At 33.4% G+C, this 5,904-nt stretch overlaps 1 long non-coding RNA gene across 1 annotated transcript; it reads right to left on the bottom strand.

The window, feature by feature from the left end:
- Window positions 1-1,543, bottom strand: LOC110414412 (uncharacterized). The gene is made up of 2 exons (XR_002445006.2): window positions 558-1,543; window positions 1-417 (listed from the first exon to the last, which is right to left on the bottom strand). It is a non-coding gene; the product is annotated as an uncharacterized LOC110414412 (long non-coding RNA).
- Window positions 1,544-5,904: the final 4,361 nt, after the last annotated feature.

Here is a 5,904-nt window from a genome sequence, read left to right as displayed (position 1 = left end):
TTTATTGCAATTAAATAATTATATGAGTTTTGCTTATCAATGTTTATACAGGAAAGAACTAGATAGTGGACATACAGAAAAGGTACTGCGTTTTACCTTCGCATCCAAACTTGAAAAGAGAAAAATCACCCAAAGACACAGGATTAGAACAAAGATTAGTGTTTCACATTCCTACAAATCTTGGTCCAACGACTTTTTTAAACGACTGGAAGGGGATATTTTGGTAATTCCAATGTCGGGAGACATGTCTAGGAACTTGTTGCAGTAAGATAGCAAGACCCAAGAAGGTTTTGTCGTAGAGCGTGAGCTTTGCGAGCTTCTCCTCCCATGCGTTGCCTTTTTAGGGAGCTTTTAACAAGAAACTGCAACAGCAGCTTGACAGAAACCCTAAAACTTCTGGTCTCCAAGGTTTTCGAGCTGCTCATTCAAGAAGCAAAATCAGAAATTAGGCCCAGCCATTACAATTTGGAGAACCAGTAATGCCTTTTTGCTCAAAATTTAGTTTTAGTTTTAAGCTACCCCTCATTAAGGGATTTTCTTAGGTAAAAATGAAATACCCGAAACCTTAGCCCTAGTCAGGAAGCTGGTGGCGTATTTCTTTAGATTCGTTGAAGCCAAACAAAGATAACCCACCGCCATTAAGAAGTTGAGATAATCTAGATATATGTCCACGAAAAAGAATAAACGAATAAGTTAAAGATCATCATTCCAACATTACCTCAGCACTAAAGTACTGCTTAGAATTGTGATATATAAATATATATAAAAGCATGGCTGTCATAAAAAGATATGAAAAACCTTGAGTAAAGTACATGAAATTGTGATATGAACAAGACAAAAGAAGATCTAAGAAACTAAAAAGAGTTACAAGTGGATAAAATAACAGCTGAGGGAGCTCCCTTCAGTCCAAGCACAGGAAGTTTAGGATTCAATTTGTCTCCCGCATCATTCACTCATTTACTGGGTATCCTTGTTGATCTTTTTAACTCAGTATTTGGATGAATGAGTCGGCAGCTAATTAAATCCCATCGCCGCCCATGAGTGGACTGAAGAAAGCTCTCGTACCTATTAGATCATCAATAAAATAAAATAAATAAAAAGCATAAATCAGTAAAACACATAGTAACACTTAAATTGCAAGGTTTTTGGTACAGAGATCTGTGGTTCCACTTTCACATTAATTTATAAATGAATAAAAATGACCCATGTCCCATGTAACCCTAAAGAACCCCAACAGAAGAAAAGAAGTCAGCCCCTCAAGCAGAAGCAATTGGACAGAGAAATTTCTCCACTGTGACAGGTCGAAATGGATCATGGGCAAAAGTGAACGGAAGTGGAAACTGCTCTAACAAACGAGAGAGAGAGAGAGAGAGAGAAATAAAGAGTGAGGAGGGGGTGAAGATAGCGACTGTTCAAAAGGGAAGATCTCACAAAGGAGGGTCAAACAGAAACGATGGAGACTTTAGAGAAGAGAAGAGAAAGATCATTGCTTAGTTTTCTATTATCACTGGCTAGCAAACTCAGCCAAAGCACCTTATGGATCTGTGAGTGGAAGGACATGGGCTTATAGCTTTATATAAGCTAATAAAGAAAGGGCATACTTCAAACAAGCAGTATAATTTCTTTTAAATAATAATATAAACTAATTAAAAGGAGAGACGTATTCATATTCTTTTCTTTTTTCCTTTTCTTGTTTATATTTTTTTCCCCCTGTAGAACCCTCTCTCAGGCTCCCCACCAATCCCTTGCATTATGATTTACGAAGGCCCATCACTTCCCTGCTTTGCAATATGCCCTAGATTTTTTTATTAGTATACTAGTATTCTATTTTAACGCACAACCTAGAATTGCTGTATTCTTACAGCCCTTGTTCATATACACATACTTTTTTGTCATTTTATACATATTTTCACATGTATAATCAATTCCAGGTTTATGCATGGGAGTTGGAAAAAGCAGAAAAATTTGCTTCTCTCCTAGTATATACTACTACTATACCATCCTGCTGAATTTGTGTGGAGCAGGCCAGTGGGGGTGGAAATAGAAAAACAGGCCAGCCCTTTGAAAGTTGAAGCACTGTTTTTGCTTACACAAGAAAGATTCATCTTTCCACTCTCTGATTAATTCTGAAAGGGGGGAATTTTGAGTTGACATAGCAGGGTGCATATTCGTATCCATTAGTCCATATGATGCTGCTGCTTCAATTTGACAGAAAGAAAAGTTTGGTCGATAGCCTACTGTAGGGATTGTTTAAATTATATATTAGAAAAAGAACTTGAAAAGATGTGTAGTAAACCGCTATAGAAACCCTAAAGATTCCTGGAAAACCTATAATCCTAGCTAGGGTTTTCCGATTATACTCGGCAAAATACTTTGTTTTAGCAAGGTACAAACTATTTTTCGACGAGGCCTGAGATCAGTAGCCTTTTTAAACTCCATTAAATTATGCAACAGATATGCAAGTTTATCCGAACACACCGCCCCCCCCCCCCCCCCAATTAGCATTATTTAATTGCATGCAAATTATAAGCAATATAGACCTTTACTTATCAAAACCCAGGCTTAATACTACCCATTAATATTAAATCTCTTCTTAGCACATGCCTTGCAACATTACAGGGATTTTGGTGGTTTGAAAGTTGGATGTTATGAATATGAATCAGAGAAAAGCCAGTTAGCACAGTTCAGCTTTGTCTGAAACCCGCAATTGAAAGTACAGACTGAATCCATAATATCATGCCCCGTGCACATGAAGAAAAGCCTTAGTCAAGAAAAGCCTGATTTGTTTAACTGTTAATAAAGTCCTTTTCTGATCAAAGTAGAAGCTTAGACCAGATTATTTTATTAACTTTAGAGTACAGAAGTCTTAAGAACACATATTAGATCGCATGTACTTTGTTTGTTTTATATTTAGACGCATGATCAATGCCCTCATCTCTCTCAGCACATTCAACCGCACTTTCAGGTTGTTGTCTGAAAAAATAAACTTGACTTGCTTTGCTTGGCAAGAGAAATTAGTACTAATATGATCAAACACAGCAGCTTTAAAAGGGCATGTGTTTGGAATTGAATGAAATGCTTTGTTTTTCATTTAAATTTGGAAGCATTAACTCTAAGCAGAATTCATATATATTCATAGAAATCCTCAAATGTAACCCACTATATCTCAAATTATAGAATTCATTAATTCTTTTTATTTTGTATTTTGATAAAGAATTGGAATCAATATTTCTGTTTTAAAATGCCTTTATTGATAATTACCTACCAACTTAATTTAAGAATTATTTAAAAAATTAAATATGTGTGTGTGCATGTGCATTACGTGTGCATAAGAGAAAGTATAGTACAACAAGTTACAACTTAATTTATTCATTTTGCAAAATTCATTTTTAAATTGATCAAATTTGAAATGATGGGTTTAAATTTCAAACCTTAGAATTGAAAAAAAGTGATCCTTTTGCGTAGTTGTCATTGTTATTATACTATCTTGATCTTAGAATTTCCAAGAAAGTTCCTTTGCCCTTTCAATTTTAACAATAAAAGGATAGGAATTACGCCTTAGATTCCAAACATAATAAATCATACATTTGCAAAGGAATTCATCAAAATTTAAGCAAAATTTAAATTTACATTTACTTGTGGGAAACAAAAAAAAAAAGTAAATATGCCTTAATTGGAATGGAATTTCTTGAGGACCCTAAAAAAAGAAAAACAGCTTCTTGTCGGGGCTAAAATCTCACAGACAAGAGATTGTGACAAAAGACTTTGTTCATTCGAAGCTAAGCGACAACAGGATTAATCTCAATACACAATATGAGATGTTGACATGATTTAGCCATCGGAGCTAGCTCCTGCAACCCAAAATGGAGAAATTTTCCAATCAAATTGCAATAATCATGAAAGCTATGTTTGTTGTCAAAGCTGGCTGTAATATTTGAAATATGAGCTAAACCATTTGTTTTCTTTTTCCTCCCTTTTCTGACTATACTTTCGTTCCTTCCATGCTATTATTAGTTTCACATGGTGATTATGAAAACATGTTCAATGTATATTTTGATATAATTTAATGGGATACACTCACATTTACATTTTAATTTGAAATTTTCGTATTCGATTATCAGAGTAAAATAGTACTCACCAAGAATAAATTCATGCTATAATTCCATATACTTTGACCTGATCATTACTTAATTTTTGAGTAATTGTTTTGTGCCCTTTATTATTTGTTCAGCATAGAATAATAAAAGGGAATATATTATGTGATCCATAATGCGTCTTCACCATATATTTGTACATGACATTATGTTTCGAATCACAATTTTTTCCTCTTTTTGTCTTCAAGTCACGTTTTTAACAATATTTTACACTTTTTTCCCCAATAAAAGCAGTATTATTGATCACATTTTTCTCACCCCATGACAAGAATTCATTAAATAAAAACATTACACATTTATATATATACATATATACACACACGCACACACATTACATAATATAAAATACCCTTTTCTCCACTTGTTTCCTATAAATAAAATTTACTCGAAATGAGATCATCGACTACTTATAAAGTTAAAGATTTGATCTAATAAAATATATTTCAAAACCATTATATATATACATATAACAAAATTTACATTAAAAAAATGTACATATCAATAGAGTTTTGAAGAAGTGGCGGTAAAGAAAAATTAGGAATAATTTTTGGATAGATTTTTATTATTATTGCCTGAAAATTCAAGGCTTGTGAAATTATCGCTTAAAAGAAGTACAATTATTAAAATAAAGGGACAATGATGTTAAAAATTTAAGTAAAATTAACAACTTGATCTTTGTGTCGAACTTGGTTGGATAGGGCATTTGGTGAATGATTTTTGGTGTATAATTAACTTAAATAAATGCAACAAACTGAAATCATAAGTTAACATTTGAGTCGAGATCATTCTATCATAAGTTTAAAAATTTTTTATACAGAAAATTTTGTGAGACTGAGAATTATTGCTATGCATTTGGCCTCATGTTTTGGTTCAATAATTTATGTTTTGTATATGCAATCACAGCTTGGGATGTAACAACATGGTGTCCCCATGGGTTTTTGTCTACACTTTAACAATTTCAATTATTCCTTGTGCACGTGTTTATGTTGGAAACTTGGGAAAAAAATTATGATAATATGACATTTATGATCAAATGTATCAAAAAGATTATGCAATGTACAGTAGTATAACATTATGGCATAGGGCCAATTAAATTTTTAGTCCTAAATATTATTGTGTTTTTAAATTTCAGTCCTAATTATATGATAACGGTAGTTCCTAAACGGAATTGATTAAGGAAAAGCTGACGTGGAAATAACGGTGAACACATGGCAATACTCGGGATGCCATGTCGATGGATGGTAAAAGATTGTAGCCAAAACGAAATAAAGATTAGAATAAAAAAATCTAATATTTTTTACAAAAAAAAAAAATTTAGCGAAAGAAATCTCTGGCTTCATGAAAATTTTTACATGGTTTTCATGATCCGTTTCCATTCAGTATGGAAAATCTGAGCTGAAGAAAGCATGGGAAGGACGGCAAGGAAGAGAACCCTGATGGCCGGCCCCGACCTTAACATCGCAAAATCTGGGTTTCAGTTTAGTATGGCCAGACCGCAAAGCAAGTCCACCCACGCGCCACCCTGCCTTTCATTTCCTCTCTTCTCCTTCCTTTGGTCTTGCTCAGTAATGGGTTGATGCTTCTCCTTCTGGGTCTATTCCATTAAACGAAGCTGAGGTTTAACCTTCTTCAATTTAGGTATCTTCCTAACTATGTCGATTACATATTTATGCTTTTATCATTAAAATATTTTTTTATCACAAAAACTCTTAATTTTAATTGTTTAATTTTAAATGCTTAAGAATAAAGT

Source organism: Theobroma umbraticum, unplaced genomic scaffold (genome assembly GCF_002168275.2).
Source record: "Theobroma umbraticum cultivar Fairchild unplaced genomic scaffold, ASM216827v3 scaffold_30.0, whole genome shotgun sequence".
In the NCBI taxonomy this organism is placed as follows: domain Eukaryota; kingdom Viridiplantae; phylum Streptophyta; class Magnoliopsida; order Malvales; family Malvaceae; genus Theobroma; species Theobroma umbraticum.
This window is presented reverse-complemented; position numbering and strand designations above follow the sequence as displayed.